Source organism: Leptonychotes weddellii, chromosome 6 (genome assembly GCF_054177405.1).
Source record: "Leptonychotes weddellii isolate Sample4059 chromosome 6, ASM5417740v2, whole genome shotgun sequence".
Taxonomy (NCBI): domain Eukaryota; kingdom Metazoa; phylum Chordata; class Mammalia; order Carnivora; family Phocidae; genus Leptonychotes; species Leptonychotes weddellii.
The window spans coordinates 105,728,775-105,745,759 of NC_138374.1; the positions used below are offsets into that span (position 1 = coordinate 105,728,775).

Here is a 16,985-nt window from a genome sequence, read left to right on the forward strand (position 1 = left end):
TTTTTTTTTTTAAAGATTTTATTTATTTATTTGAGACAGAGAGAATGAGATACAGAGAGCATGAGAGGGAGGAGGGTCAGAGGGAGAAGCAGACTCCCCGCCGAGCAGGGAGCCCGATGCGGGACTCGATCCCGGGACTCCAGGATCATGACCTGAGCCGAAGGCAGTCGCTTAACCAACTGAGCCACCCAGGCGCCCCTAGGTGGCTCATTTCTGTCCCACATGTTGTCAGTAGGCTCAGCTCAACTGGACACTGGATGATCATTTTTTAGGATGGCTCACTCACATGGGTAGCAAATTGGTTTCCTGGATGTAGGATGGGAACCCAGCTGGGGATTTGAGCCAGGGACCCAGGTTGCTTTCCATGTAGGCCTCTCCACAGGCTATTTGGACTTTCTCCTTATAATGGCTGGATTCCAAGTGTGAGTGTCCCCAGAGATGAAGGCAGAAATGCATGGCACTTTAAAGACCTAGCCTTAGAAGTCACATGGCATCTCTTTTACCATGCTCTGAAGGTTGGTGCAGTCACAAAAGCCTACCAGGTTAAAAGAAAAGGGAACAAGCCTATGGATGAGTATGTGGCAAGAATATAGAAGAGTAAGTGTGATGGGACATAGTGTCATAACCATCTTTAGAAAACACAACCTACCGTACAAGTTATCCATTCATTCAACAGCATTTATCAAGCACTTACTATGTGTCTGGCACTGTAAAGGGCCTGGTGTTCAGAGATAAATAAGATATGGTTTCTACCTAGAGAAACTTACAGTTGTAGGGGAGAAAGACAGTATAATTAACTATGCATCATAAAATATTATAAGTACTATGACAGATGTTTGTGCAAATTACAGTGGTGGCTCAGAAGGAGGGGAGGTGGTAAGATTCTTCAGGGAAGTAGCATTCGAATGGACTCTAAAGAGGTGTGTAAGGGCAACAGTTCTCAAAGCAGGATCTTTGTATCCTGGGGTTCCAAAGACCTTGTCAAGGAGGTTGCAAGGTCACAACTATTTACGTAATAATGCAAAGACATTATTTGCCTGTTTTACTATGTTGATAATGAGCACTGATGGTACAAAAGCAATGGTGTGTAAATAGACCGCACCTTAGCATGAATCAAGGCCATCCTGAGCTGTGTTAGTTAGTTGTCATTGTATTCTTCACTGCCACGCACTTGTTAAAAAAAAGTCCAGTTTTACTGAAGAATGCCCTTGATGAAGTGATAAGAATAGTTAAATTTAGTAAATCTTGACCCTTGAGTATATATATTTTAATATTCTGTGGGACAAAATGGGAAGCATACGTAAAGCACTTCCACATACTGAAATACGGTTGTTCCAAGGAAAAGCATTTGTGCAGTTGGATTGCAAGCTGCAATAGGCTCTCCTTTCTTGCTGTTTTCGCCGCCATTTTTACTCGAAAGAAAAACTGACACACAAAGCATGGCTTTCCAGACTTGAGTATTTGGCAGACATTTTCATGAAAATCAATGCGGTGAGCCCATCACATCAAGGAAAGTGACTGACAGTGTTTGTTGCCAATTAGGAAATTAAAGCTTTCCGGCAAAAATTAGAATTATGGAAAACCGGTAACTTCCATCATGAGTGTGACAGTTTCCAATGCTAAAGACTGGATGATGCAGTTGATAGGGATACTAATGAATACGGTTTTTTTGGTATTCTCTGATGGAAAGTGTTGACTTTTGGAAGATCTGCATAACTTAATGAACTCATTCTGTAACTATTCATGCACATGAAGAGCTCAGATATTTAAAATAGGGATTGAAGTTGTGCCTGTTATCTAGGTCTGTTAGGATTCAATGAAATAAGCTCCGTAAAATACTTGACCTAGTACTTGGCATAAAGAAAGCACTCAAGGAATGTTAGCTGTTTTTTACTAAGGTGTTTGGACTCTGTTCTCTAGTAAGGAGAGTGTCGGAAGGAAGGCTTTTAAGCAAGAAAAAGACACGACTGGATTAAGATGTGTTGTAAGAAAAATGCGGGGAGAGCGCATGTCATAGTTGGGCCTTTTCTTGATGCAACGTGGTCCTTGGGGGACCTCATTTAAGCTCAGCTCCACTGGCTACTCTTCTGGCAGAAGTCTTCAACCTCAGGAAGCCTCTTGGGTGTACCAGTTACTTTAGGAACAGTTTTATGCACAAGTGGGAATTGGTTCTCTTTTGTGGAAAATTTAGCTGGCCTATGAACTTTCAAATTTGGGGGGTTTTTTTCCCCCTCCTTTTCACTCAGACTGCTCTTCATGTGCATGACTAGTTACAGAATCATTTCGCTCTCCTCAAGTAAGTGACTGCCTGGTGCCCATTCTCACATCACCATTGTTTCTGAGAAGGCCACACCTTACCGTGGGTACCGCCAGTAGAACCGGGCAGGGCTGGGAGCCATTCCTGGGAAGAAGAGATCCTGGTGGCCGAGAAATCACTGGATTATTCTGGAGAGTGAAATTCAGTTCATCAATAATGTGTTGAGAGTTTAGGGAGCAATAGATGTGAAAGAATATACCTGCCACCCCCATCCTTAGAGAAGTTTGCCTTCCCTGTGGTGAGGGCAAGGAGGCATGTTCGCAGATAACTACATTGTGAGTTATGTGTGACACGTGCTAAAACAGAAGTAAAAGTGACGTACTGGGGGGCGCCTGGGTGGCTCAGATGGTTGAGCGTCTGCCTTCGGCTCAGGTCATGATCCCAGAGTCCTGGGATCGAGTCCCGCATCGGGCTCTCTGCTCCTTGGGAGCCTGCTTCTCCCTCTGCCTCTCTCTCTCTGTCTCTCATGAATAAATAAATAAAAATCTTTAAAAAAAAAAAAAAGTGACGTACTGGGGTTGGGGGGTGGGGAGCCCAGAGGAGAGCCTGCTTCGGGCATGGGCTGACAAAGACTTGATGGCATTTGAGCTGGGCCTTGATAGAAGGGTCGGGTTCAGGCAGGAGTGGCAGTTAAGGTCCTTTCTATGGGGAGAAGACCATGAGTAAAGATGGGGATGTAAGGCAGGCAACATCAGCAACGTATTTATGGCACCCAGTGCAAAACGAAAATGCTAGACCCTTGTTCACAAACTATTAAGAATTTCGAGACAAGGCAGCAGAGCATTCGCTCAAGCGTGGGACCTTCTAAGGGCAGAGGTCATGGGATAGCGCGGGTTGCACGTCCATGGAACCAATCCCGAATACAGGGTGCGTGCAAAGAACGGTGGTCCGGAGCATAGGTGCATTGGCATGAGTAGTGGAAGACAAGCGTGTGTGGGCATGTTGGAGCCACATACCTGGGCACCGCCCTTAGGAGGATGGGCCAGATGCTGAGTTCAGTGGGGAACCTCTGAAATTTGGAGCCAGGAATGATACGACCCAAAGAATGTCTTCGAAACTTGGTTACCACTGTGTAGAAGCAAGATTTGAGGTGGCTTGGGAGACTGGACTGGAGAGAGGATGGGGGCTCAGGACAGGGACTGGAGAGAGGCTGGGGGCTCATGTCCTTTGAGAAGGGATGGCTCTGCGCACCAGAAGCGGCAGCAGGAATGGAAGGGGGAAATGGACATGGGGATCACTAAAACGAGAAAGGGTGTGCAGAAATGATACCGAAATATTGAGCCTGCGTGATAGGACTGAGAAGAAAAAGCAAAGGAGAGCTGGTAGTTGAGGAAGTTGGGCATTCAATCCATGTTCTTTACATATTGGCTGATTGATCGGCAGTGACTTCATGACTCTGCCAGGATTTAACCAAAGCACTAAGACTTCAATGGTGGAAATAACCGAGTACGTGTAAATTCTTCAGCAAAGGGCAGGCCCGTACCCTTGTTATATTTAATGAAGCTCTGAAAACATCCACCAGTTCAGAGCACATGCTAGGGGTTTGGTGAGCAAGTCTTGATTCGTGCAGATCCAAGCGTCTTAGCCGGACATAGGGCTTCAGGCCCAGCCCCTACGCACTTGTCCAGCCTCCTCTCTCACTGCCTTCCATCCATACCCCGTGCCCCAGGGCTGGACCAGTTGCTTTTGCTTGGGAGTCTTCCTTTCCCACTCCACTGCCATACCCCCAACTCTGTTTATCCTTCAAAACTGTTCTCTAGGCATGATGCCCACCCTGCCCACCCCTACCCCCCACCCCTCACCCCCAAGTCTAGATTGCACCCTGACCACACTGTGTCTCATTTGTCCATTCATATAGACGTTGGTCTCATCAGACATTGTACCTCAGCACTAGTGCCACGCCTAACACAAGGGAGATGCTCGGTAGATGTCTGTGGAATAAATGAATAAATAAAGAGATCGAGTTTGGCCATTAGACTGAAGTGATTGTCTGAAAACCCATTCATTTCTGCATTAATAGCTGAAGTGTTTAGTTCCAAAGAGGGCACGTGACCTGCAGTTCCTAAGGAGCAGAGCATATACTACTGCTGATTAAACAACCATGTGCCAAATGGGGCTCACTTTTATCTTTCTGACACCCCAGCCCATCTGCTGTAACCAGAGACCAGGGAGGAGCAGGACTGACGCAAGTACAAGAAGGGGGTGAGAGTGGTCCACACTAATAATGCGTTGTTAGTAGAGAATTTAGATGATATTAAAATATCAACTGAAAGTTGGACCATTTCTGTTAACACCATGAGCTGGTACTTCTAAATGTCAGAGGTAAAATACTCCTTCCCCTCAGAGGCTGTTCTGCTTTCTCCCCCAGAGAAAGGGGGAGCAGCCCAGGGTTTCAATCATGCCTCTCAGGGCAGAGTAGAGACAATTTTTCTGCTCTTTCTGTAACTGTGGGCCCCTCAGAACTTCCTTTTCCTCCTCTTATTCATGGCAATGTCACAGTGACCTTCCCAGGACCAACCAAGCCTGCCACTTTTCAGGTGCTCTGCATCCCTCCTTTTAGGTTTAGGGAGGCATCCAGAAGGTTGGTTGGCTCAGAAAAGCCTCTCTGAGTGGAGCTGAAATCTAAGTTTTAGAAGAGAAATAGAGGGCTGTCATGGAATCAGCATCTCTGCCCCTGTGTATACGCTGGATGAGAGTCTACTTCTGGTCTTCCATTTACAGGTGTAGATTGTAGACCTCACTCAGTGCAAACATCTTTCTGAAACTCCTCCCTGTGTGCTGAAATAGGTTGGAAACTATTTCAAAAACTACAGAAGCTATGGCAATTTGAAAACTTTTACTAGCCAGCATTTTGTATCAGAACTAATGTAACATCAATCTGATACCACATCTTGGCAAACCAAATTAGCAGTTTGAAATGTATGGTGGTACCAGTGGATCACTCATAAATATCGAGATGGTTGGTGTCTCCCTTGGCCTTAGCCAGCTGTCAGAATGAGCAACCCAGTGGGTGGGCTGCTCTGATCCTTCCCCTGGAACCTGTGAGCAGAACAAATTCTGCATCTTGGGATGCTGGTTGAGGTTGCTATGTCTGTCCTGAGCCCAAGGGTGGAGATACCAGGTATAAATAAGGAGCTTCACTGCCTGTAGGATAAAACCTAAGAATGCCGTTCATGATGTGGGTCTTGTCACATGCCAGCTTCCTCTCTTAGGGTCACCCCACCACCACCCTTGAATTGTAGGAACCAGCTATACTGAGAGACTTGCAGTTCCTCAGACAAGACTTGTTCTCTCAACCATCCAGGCTTGGCCATACTATTCCCTTTGCCTGGAATTTTCCACTTTCCTCACTCCTTCATCTACCAGAATAATTCAAGACTAAGTTCTGGCATCTTCTCATGCAGGAGGGCTTTCTTCACTCAGTTCCCCAAATGGGATCAGTTAAATGCAGACTTTGTTTCCATATACTTAATATCACAGCTAAATGACCTCACTTGTCCCCTAGCCCACGTTGTCCTTATCTCTTCTACACATTTGGAGATATTTTCTCTTGTCTGGAACACCTTCCCACATGCTTCCTTCTGCCCTCAGCATTGCCCCTCCAGGAGAATTCTCTGGGGAGGGTTTCTTCTGCTTATCTCAAGGCTGATTATGTTTTTATGAGCACTGTTCTTACAGTCCCTGATAGCTACCATGAAGTCAACTGTTCAGTGGTAATGGTGTGGTGAAACTGAATCAGAAATCTGCAGGAAATTTACCACTTGGGCCTTTTCTATTAACAATACTGTCAACAGAAGAATAGAATCCAATAATTTCTGATTGCTATTTTTTGGACCAATTTATCAAGATATGTACATATCTTATCAATACAAGTTGAATGTTGGTTTTTTCCTTCCCTAAACTCAACATATCCAGCACTGCTTAGCTTAATTTTTATTTTTCTTTCTCCCCTCAGGGTAACCTTGACTGTCTTGCAGCCCCAGTGATTCAGGGCAGGAAGCCCAGGGCCCTTGGCTTGTCCAAAGTGTCATGGCAGACACTCATGGCTTGGCTGCTCAAAAACCTGATGAAGGCTCTGTTTCTTCCTCCTGACATTTGGCCAGCCCCCCTTGGCCATCTCTCTTCATGAAAAATATTGACCTTGCTAATTTCAAGGCCTAAAATTACCTTTTTCTCTACATACTATTTCTTAATCTTTCCTCTTTCAAGTGAGAAAAGAGAAAAAAAAGTCAAGGCTGCATTTTTTTTTCCCTAGTCTCTGTAAAATCCAAATCTAGCCTATGATTATTTCTTTTCAACTACCAAAAGTTCAAAAGTTACTAGTTTCTTCAATTAACTACACCCCCTCTTTTATTTTTTTAAATCATCAGTACCCGGTTAGCATTAAGTGCTTCTTGGCTAAGCTTGTTCTTTTATAATCTGTTTCATAAAGGCATCATACTCCTTTCTTTAAACATTTTTAGAATAGTTGAACATAACCAGACTTTTTAAAAAAAAAGGCATCCAGGGGCGCCTGGGTGGCTCAGATGGTTAAGCGTCTGCCTTCAGCTCAGGTCATGATCCCAGGGTCCTGGGATCGAGCCCCACATCGGGCTCCTGGCTCAGCCGGGAGTCTGCTTCTCCCTCTCCCTCTGCCTCTCCCACTGCTCATGCTCTCTCTCTCTCTATCTCTGTGTCTCAAATGAATAAATAAAATCTTTAAAAAAAAAAAAAGGCATCCAGTGGTTACTCGCAGATAATTTAGAGGCTCACCGATGGGGATGAGATAATGGTGCCCATAAGAATCATGGGGAGTTTTAAAAAATCTACTTGCTCACCCTCTTCTCACCCCTCTTCACCCCTGAGTATAACTAAACCCAGGAAAATATAATTTAAAAAAAAGCTATTTTGATAATTGTAATATGCCCCCTGATTGAGAATCATGGTCATGATGGTTCCAGGTACATAGGACCCATCTGGGGATTGTTGATGTCACACATGAGTTACACTGAGGAGCAGAAGTGGGGGGTAGTTAGATGTGATAGTTCTGGGAGGCTTCTGGAAGAGTTATGTTTTGTTTTGAGTTGGATCTTGAATAATAATAACATAGCAACAACTGACATGTGTTGAGCATGTACTACATTGGAGCACTTCCTCTAGATCATCACGTTTAATCCTCCCCGAGGATGGTATTATCCCCTATTTGTACAGATGGGGAAGATGGAGCTCAGAGAGATCAAGTGCTTTGCCCAAAGTCACACAGCAAGTAAGTAGCAGAGCTACTATTTAACCCTTCAGTCAGCGTGACTCCAGAGCTCAGACTGCTATGATGTGTCAGATTTACTGGGAGGGAAGCAGCTGAGACTCATGGTGTGGGTTATGGCAAGAAAATTATTTCTACCTGATCAAAATCTTTGCGGGAGACAGTTATCTGGGTTTATAAGAAGCCCTTAAAGTCAATTATGGACATCACCATTAGGCTGAAAATTGTCTTTCTATCTAAGAAGATGAGAAAGGCCAAGTTTTTATCATCATGAATAGACCTGGTGTATGATCATTCACTTCAATTTTTCTATCTAATTCCGTAATCATAATTCATAATCATAGTCATTTCTTGGAGATCAGAAGGACTTTAGACTCCATGCAGTCCTTTTTCTTGTCTGACTCCCTCATTTGGCAGATTTATTTATTCAAGGGAAGGTAGCAGCCTGTCAAGCCCAGCCAGCCGAGTTGCCCCCACATATCTGCGCAGTGCGGCCCGCGGCCGGGGGCGGCGGTAGTGAGACCAGCGCTGCGCTCCCGTCACTTGGCTCCAGGGACTCCGCTCGCCTGCCCGCCGCCCGGACCGTCCGAGGGCCCTCCCCGCGCAGGCCCGGTTGCCGTCACTCCTCCGCCCCTCCGTGGAAAGTGAAGTCTGAAGAGTGGGGAAGAGGGAACCATGGACGTGAAGAGGAGGCTCCACCAGGGGCTGAGGAACCCGACTCCGGCCGCTGTTGGAAAACTTGTCCCGGACAACTGCAGATCAAATGATGGGAAAATTGCGGACTGAACACTGAATTTGTGAACTTAGAGTTGCTCAATTTCATAAATGCAGGCTTGATCTCAGTTTCACATCTCCCCCAGCTACCTACATTGAAAAAGCTTGAGCTCGGTGACAATAGCATCTTTGGAGTTCTCGACAGGTTAGCAGAAAACCTTTCAAATCTCACATATCTGAACTTCAGTGCATTCTACTGCAAAATATCAGCACCTTGGAATCTTTGAAAAAAGTGGGAATGTCTGAAAAGCCTGGACCTGTTTAACTGTGAGGTTACTAGTCTGAATGACTGTGGAGAGAGCGTCTTCCCCGGCTGACCTACCTGGATGGCTAGGGCCAAGAGGATCAAGAAGCCCCTGGTTCAGATGCCCAGGTGAATGGTGTGCACCAAGAAGAACCAGGCGAAGGAGAAAATGAGGATGAGGATGGTGAGGAGGAGGAGGAGTTTGATAACCAAGAAGATGAAGAGGAAGAAGAAGGTGTGAAAGGGGGAAGGATGAAGGTGAAGTCAGTGGGGAGGAAGAAGAATTTGCACACGATGGACAAGGTGATGAAGATAAGGGGATGAAGAGGAAGAAGAGGAAGAAAAGTAAGAAAGTGGGAAGGTAAAAGAGGAAAAGAAAAATTGATGATGAAGGAGAAAAATTGATGATTAAGACCAAAATAACCTGCAGAGAAAGGACTGCTCAGTATCGGTTGGACTGCTCACTGGTAGCAGTTTAAATAATAATAGTAATAAAGGTAATAATAGTAATAAAAGGTATCTGTGATACCAACCACAGGACACCACCCACCCAGAGAGCCAAAGAATAGTTCCTGTGACATTCTGCCTTTCTCCATTTGGTCCCTCTTCAAAATCCACCATCAGCTTGGGGACTTCACTCCAACAAAATTGTAAGTGCTGTTAGGTTCTCGTGTAAGACTCTTGCTGAGCATGGGACATTGTGGTTGGTGAGTCAACCGTCAGTGGCTGCTAGTTACATCAAGACTGTAACAGCATTTTTACTTTCTGTACAACAAAGAAGGCTTGTAAATCAAATCTTAACATAAAAAAAAAAAGTTTCCCACAGCAAAGAATTAGCTGGCCCAAAATATCAACGGTGATGAGGCTGAGAAACCGTGGTATAAATGTTCAAGGCATGGGCTGGGTTTGAATCCGTGCCCTGAGCACTGGGGAGAAAGGATTTCTGCTTTCACAGGATTATTCCGGGATTTATGTGCCAGGGTGGGAACTTCACATGTCGTAACGGCACTGGAGGCAAGTCCATCTATGGGGAGAAGTTTGATGATGAGAATTTCATCCTGAAGCACACGGGTCCTGGCATCCTGTCCATGGCCAGCGCTGGGTCCAACACAAACGGTTCCCAGTTCTTCATCTGCACTGCCGAGACCGAGCAGTTGGATGGCAAGCATGTGGTCTTCGGCAAGGTCAAAGAGGGCATGAACATCGTGGAGGCCATGGAGCGCTTTGGGTTCAGGAACGGCAGACCAGCAAGAAGATCACCATGGCTGACTGTGGACAGATCTAATAAATCTGACTTGTGTTTTACCTTAACTACCAGACCATTCCTTCTGTAACTCAGGAGAGCACTCCTCCACCCCCACCTGCTCGAAATACCCCAGAATCTCTGTGCTTTCGCTGCAGTTCTGCGGGCTCCATGGTTCCTTATCCCCAGGTCTAGCTGGATTGCAGAGTTCAGTTTATGATGTTGAAATAAAACCTGAACGACAAAAAAAAAAAAGGCTGTGTGACCTTAGCCAAGTTGCTTAACCTCTCTGTGGCCCATCTGCAAATAAGGCTCACGCTTGTCCCTTCCTCATAGGGCTGTTAAGAGATTTAAATGAGTCAGTGCATTTGGGGCGCTGAAGCAGTAGCTGGCACACAGTAGACGTGTGTTTAAGAGAGGCGTCTGGCTGGCGTGATGTACAGTGATTAACATAACAAAATAAAATTAAATTAGAAAAAAAAAGAGAGAGAGAGAGAGGCGTCTGGTGCCGTGGTGGGGCGGGCTCCCAAGTCAGCCTGCCTGCATGTGAATCCTCCATCTGCCACTTACCAGCTGTGTGACTCTGGGCAAGTCACTTAAACACTCTTGACTCAGATGTATCAGTAAGAGGAAGATAATAATGGTATCTACCATTAAGATAAATAAATCGTGTATGCAAAATGATTAGAACAGTGATTTGCACATCCTAAAAGCTGTACAAGTTCCATTTGTTATTATCACTGTTTTTATTCCTTTTTTAAACAAATATTTGGGCCTCCTGGGCACAAAGGGGTGAAGTCACTTGGCTTACAGCTGATGGACAGCAGAGTCAGGATGAGGACCACTGACTCACGAAAGAAGGAAAGCTCTGTCCAGTATGAGAGTTTATGATTCGCTCTACTCCTCGGCATCCTGTGTAGTAGAAAGCTGGGTAGGGCATGATTATTCGGGGGGTAATTATTACTTTGGAGGCAATGTGGAGAGATGCACTATGACCTAAGGTGTCACTTAGCAACCATATAATTCTAGCACTGTCTTTGAAAAACGAACACTGCGGGTCGTTCAAGGAGGAAAATCACCAGACACTGAAGTGCCAAGATCAGAGTTGTCAACAGGGGAGAAAGTGATTTTAATTTCTTTCTATTACTATTCTATTGGAAGAGGTATTTCTTTAAAAGACATTTTGTGCAATCATTGTGCTGTTCCAATTTAATTCACCATGGTGATGGTAGTGCCTTTTGAAAAAAAAATTTCTTTTTTGTAGTTGTTTTGAGATGTAGAAGAAAAAACAAAATTTGAACTTTCTGAGAGCTTATAACTTTAGGAGTTATAACTCTATGGGAAAATGCGCCCAGTTAAAGTTAACATACCTGTTTAAATGGCTTTAAAAATTATGTGTCATTTTAAGTGGCTTTGTTAATTAGATTCTCTTTGATGACTCATATTGGCGAAATATAAACTTAGGACTCTCATTATGATGTCAAGTAAGACCTAGGTTGGAAAACCTGCAAGCCCGTCTACCTTTTTAGCCAGGTATAACTGTAACTAAGTGTTTGTCTCTTTGCAATCAGAAACTCAGCAAGCACAAAATAAGTGAAAGTAGCAAATTATTTGGAGACCTTTCCAACCTGTGTCTGACCTTCTTGATTCATTTGCAGAGGTAATTGCCTGTGGAAATTGCTGTGCTTTTATCAGTAGTGCTATTAAAACACTGGTTGAAATGAGGTGGCACAGACTGCCTGGTTAATGGGTTACCGTGGAGTGGGAGCTGTTGTCTTATTCGACAGATGAGAAATAGCTGAAAATAACCTTCTGTCTCCCCTGTAAGAATTTTGCTTGTTAAGTGACATTCACCAACACAGCAGAGTTTCAACGTGGTATAGGAATTTGGGCTATTCTTAGCAAGATATTAAGTGAGAGTTTTCAGGCTTTTCTTGTTATAAAGTAGGGAATGTATGAGTGTTTTATATTCCCTGATTTCGGGGGCACTTTCTGTGCTCAGGGCAATAGCTGTCCAGCTTGCGGAGGAATGAGAACACAATGCTGGTAGGACGTTTGGAGTGGAGCGAGTCATTCGTAGCAGTGTCCCCTGCATCAAGGTACCACTGACCTGTGGGATCATTCCCTTATTCTCTCCTGGCTTCACTGTCATTGTTCCGTCTAGTAGGGTAAGGTTAGCTGCCTTCTTGGCCTTGTCCTGCTTCCTCAATATGGCCCAGTATTTCTCCCCCTCCAACCATCCTCCTCCCTTGGAATAGAGCATTATACTTACAACTTATTAGGGAAATAGTGGGGATCCCTGTGGTATAAAGCAGTGTTTCTCAAACTTGAAGATGCCTCAAAATCACCTGGAGAGTTTGAAGAAATACAAATTCCTGGGTCTCACCCCCAGAGATTTGGATCCAGTAGCTTTGGAGTGGGCGTGAGAATTTGCATTTCTACCAACTGCCCAAGCAAGTGATGTTCCTGGTTTGAGACCACGTTGTGAAGCCTTTGTGTGATATTATGATTTGTAATAGTAAATATATGTTTGGTTTTCCTCCCTGTTTCTGGCACAGAGCTCCTAAAACCCTTGGAATTTCCTGTGCCGACAGCCATAAAGGTGTCTCTTGTTGTATGAATGAAGTGACTTTTGGAGGTACCTAAGGATCTGGGCTGGTTACCAGGAGAGCCAATCATGTGACTAGAGGGTTGGAACTTTCAGGCCCCCCCCTCCCCCACCCCCAGCCTCCTGGGAGGGAAGAGGGGATTCCATTCACCAGTGGCCAATAATTTAATCAATTGTCATGCCTATGTAACAAAGCCTCCATAAGAACCCAAAAGGGGAGGGCTTGGAGAGCTTCCAGGTTGGTGAACCAGAACGCTTCCAAGTGCCATGCCAGGCCCCAAACTCCAGGAGGACAGACACTCCTTTGTTCAGGGCCTTGTCCTGTGTATCTCTTCATCTGGCTATTGACTCCTATCCTTTAATATCCTTTGTAATCACCCAGGAATCTAGTGAGTAAACAGGTTTCCTGAGTTCTGTGAGCTCCTCTAGCAAATTAATTGAACCCAAGGAGGGGTTCATGGGAACCATCTTAGGAAGTACAAGTAGCCATCTGGACTTGCAAATGGCATCTTAAGTGGGGGCAGTCTTGTGGGGCTGAGCCCTGAACCTATGGAATCTGCTGCTGCCTCTGGCAGAGGGTCTCAGAATGGAGTTGAATTGTAGGACACCCAGTGGGTGTTGGAGAAATGGTTGTGGGGTGTGGAAAAAGCCCACCCACATTGTAAACCTTGTACAGTTGAACCTGAACTCTCTCTTTGGGACAGTCTCTTCAACACTTAGCAAACAGCACTTACTGAGCACCCACTGAATGCAGAGGAAGAAAGATGTCCCTGAAATGACCACCATATGTCCTGCACTCCAGAAAGTCTTCTGTTTCAAGAAAAGCACAAGCCTACATACCACAGTAGGAGGTACCCGCTCAAAGCCAATGGTTGAGGGCACCTGAGTCTCAGGGTGTTGAATGGAGGGATGTTAACACTGGGTGGGTCAAGAAAGAAAACTAAGATTTATTTTGGATCTATCCCATGCCAGCACTGTGGTTAGCATTCATCATGTTAATTCATTGAATCTTCACAGAAATCCTGAGAGGTGGAGATAGTGTTCTTTCTCTCATAAATGAGGAAACTGAGGCTCTTATGACTTGAATTCGTGGTGTAGGGGCCAAGGGCAGGACGCCCGAAGATGAGCCACTTTGGCATGAAGATTATTTTGAGCTGATGACGATCAACACCCTGTGGGCTCAAGAGAAACTCTTGCCCTTCCCTTAACTCCATAGAAGAATCTCAGAATAAGGGTTATTAGTAGAGATAAATTTTATCTGAGTGACCCATCTGTATGGCAGGGCAAACATACCAAATATCTGCTCTTCTTACTGCCCTGTGAAGTGCTTTCCTTTCCTCTGAAGTCCCAGACGCCTGCCCCTCTTCTTAGTTCAGGATGACATACGGACCTCATTTTACACTGTCTTTGGAATTGCCGTGTCTGGGTGGATTCCCTGTATATATGCTATTGAATTTGATTTTCTCTTGTTAATCTGTCTCATGTCAATTTGATTCTTAGTCCAGCTAGAAAGAACCCTTGAAGGGGACAGAAATTCTTGCTCCCTGACAGTGGCAGGGCCAATAGGGTTCTTTCCTTTCCGGGACCAAGTTATTTTCACTACACCATGTTGCTTCCCAGCATAGCGCATGACATGCCTGAGTATTCAGTTAATGTTTGTTGAATTAAGACATCAGATGATCTAAGTTAGTGAAGGAATGTTTCCAGGAATGATGACTCTAGAGATGGTCCTTAACCACCCTGCTGTTAATTATTGTTATATTTATTGAGCATTTTATTATGTACCAGGTACTCTGATAAGCATTTTATATACATTATCCCACTTACTAAAAAATAAAAACTATAAGGTAATTATTAACTCTAGTCTATATGAAGATATTTATAGAGGAGGAATGATTATCCTGGGGTTGGTAGTGAAATCACGTTTCCAAATTGTAACTTTTTGTTTCCAAAGTACAGAGTTCTCCTACTCTGTGTTGATCTACCATAGCATGACACCTAGTAGTTACTTTTTTATCTTCCCCTTGTTACTACTCATTTCTTTCCAGACAATGAGATAGATCCATAGCTATGGATTTCAAGACACAAGAAATAAGATTTTAGAAGTTAGTTGCCAGTTACCATGCCAATATAAACATTATCCTCACACCCACTCATCATTATCACATCACGATAAGCACGAGCACTTACAGCAGCAAAGACCAAAAATACTACATGAACAAAATGAGATGTGTTGCGGTCATGTGGGCCAGATGACACGGAACAAGGAATTAAGTCCCCTTTGCCTTCTTGCATACTTCCATTTATTCTTCAGTCCTTCCCAATCTAGGAGTAGCTTCATTCAGAATCACCACGTAGTCAGTATTGCAGCTGATGTGTCAAAGTTCTTAGCCTTTATGGATTTTAGAGATTCCTTTGCAGGCCCCGGTTTTTGCAGGATGAGCTTGGTTTAAAACCTCTCTCTGGACTGCAGGATTTTCCCGTTATGATAAATTTTGAGTCTATCTATGCAGCTAAAAGATAGTAGTTGCCATTCAGGCTCCTGTTCCAGGTGGCTGTCTTAGTGAAATGCCCACTGATGTGTGTGTTTTGACATTTGACTCCAGGACAATAGCTGAAAGAGATGATAACATTGAAGATCTCTTTGTTCCAACTGAGTACTCTGGGTACTTTCACACAGCATCTCGTTCCCCCAACAACCCAGGGAAGTGAGCAGGTGATACTTTTTTTGGCAGACTGACAGAAATGGAGGGAAAAAGCAGCAAAGTAATTTGCCTCTGGCCACACAGCTCTAAGTGGTTGAGCCAGAACTTGAAGTCAAGAGGGTATAACTCAGAAGACCCCATCTTCCTGTCCTTATCAGATAATACTGTGGGTGCAGAAGTCACTGAATTCACCTCTCAGGATTTGCTGGGCTGTGCTTGACCTAGAAAGCAGAAGATTCCATTTCTGAGCTCCTTCCCTGGCTTTTTAGATTCTACTTGCTCTGTCTCATTAATGTCTTGGAAGTGAAAGGATGTCTCTGGGCTGCTTTGAGCTCTGAATGCCAATGTTGTGTGTGTTAATGACTTTTACCCCCAACCCACCAGTGCAGCCACATGACTTAATGAGCAGTTCATCCTAATCAGATGGCTGGCTAATGGGGAATTAAGGATCATAAGACTGGTGATTTTATTGTAAGGGAGATTCATATAACAAGAATCTTTTTTCTTTTTCTCTTCAAAAAATGAAGAAATTAAGTCTCATTAAAATAAGCAAAAGTTTTTCTTTTTCAACATTTCCTTGGCGATTTGGGATCTTTTCTGATTCCATACAGATTTTAGGATTGTTTGTTCCAGTACTTTGAAATATGTCATTGGAATTTTGATCAGGATGATGTTGAAGGTATAGATTGCTCTGGGTAGCATAGACATTTTAACAATGTTTATTCTTCCGATCCATGAGCATGGAATGTTTTTCCATCTTTTTGTGTCTTCTTCAATTTCTTTCATGAGTGTTCTGTAATTCCTAGAGTATAGATCCTTTATCTCTTTGGTTAGGTTTATTCTGAGGTATCTTATGATTTTTTGTGCTATTGTAAATGGAATCGTTTCTCTAATTTCTCTTTCGAGATACAGAGGCAACTGATTTCTGTGCATTGATTTTGTATCCTGCCACATTACTGAATTGCTGGATGAGTTCTAGTAATTTGGGGGTGGAGTCTTTTGGGTTTTCCACATAAAGTATCATGTCGTCTGCGAAGAGAAAGAGTTGGACTTCTTTGCCAATTTGAATACCTTGTATTTCTTTTTGTTGTCTGATTGCTGTTGCTAGGATTTCTAGTACTATGTTGAACAGTAGTGGTGAGAGTGGGTATCCTTGTCGTGTTCCTGATCTTAAGGGAAAGGCTCTCAGCTTTTCCCCACTGAGGATGATATTCGCTGTGGGGTTTTCATAGATGGATTTTATGAACTTGAGGAATGTTCCCTCTATCCCTATACTCTGGGGAGTTTTAATCAGGAAAGGATGCTGTATTTTGTTAAATGCTTTTTCTGCATCAATTGAGAGGACCATATGGTTCTTCTCCCTCCTCTTATTAATGTGTTCTATCACATTGATTGATTTGCGAATGTTGAACCACCCTTGCATCCCAGGGATAAATCCCACTTGGTCGTGGTGGATGATCCTTTTAATGTATTGTTGGATTCTATTAGCTAGGATTTTGGTGAGGATTTTGGAATCCATATTCGTCAAGGATATCGGTCTGAAATTCTCCTTTTTGATGGGGTCTTTGCCTGGTTTGGGGATTAAGGTAATGCTGGCCTCATAGAATGAGTTTGGAAGTTTTCCTTCGGTTTCTATTTTTTGAAACAGCTTCAGTAGAATACGTATTATTTCTTCTTTGAATGTTTGGTAGAATTCCCCAGGGAGTCCATCAGGCCCTGGACTCTTGTTTTTTGGGAGGTTTTTGATCACTGCTTCAATCTCGTTACTGGTTATTGGCCTATTCAGGTTGTCAATTTCTTCCTGTTTCAGTCTTGGCAGGTTTCCAGGAAGGTCTCCATTTCATCCAGATTG

At 43.9% G+C, this 16,985-nt stretch overlaps 1 protein-coding gene and 2 pseudogenes across 1 annotated transcript in view; all 3 read left to right on the plus strand.

Annotated features, from left to right (window-relative positions):
* KCNH1 (potassium voltage-gated channel subfamily H member 1) overlaps positions 1-16,985 on the plus strand; it is a 207,284-nt gene that overhangs the window by 172,956 nt on the left and 17,343 nt on the right. The gene's annotated exons all lie outside the window — the stretch shown is intronic.
* On the plus strand, positions 8,155-9,408 carry LOC102731467 (acidic leucine-rich nuclear phosphoprotein 32 family member B pseudogene; annotated as a pseudogene).
* Positions 9,477-10,075, plus strand: LOC115936482 (peptidyl-prolyl cis-trans isomerase A pseudogene; annotated as a pseudogene).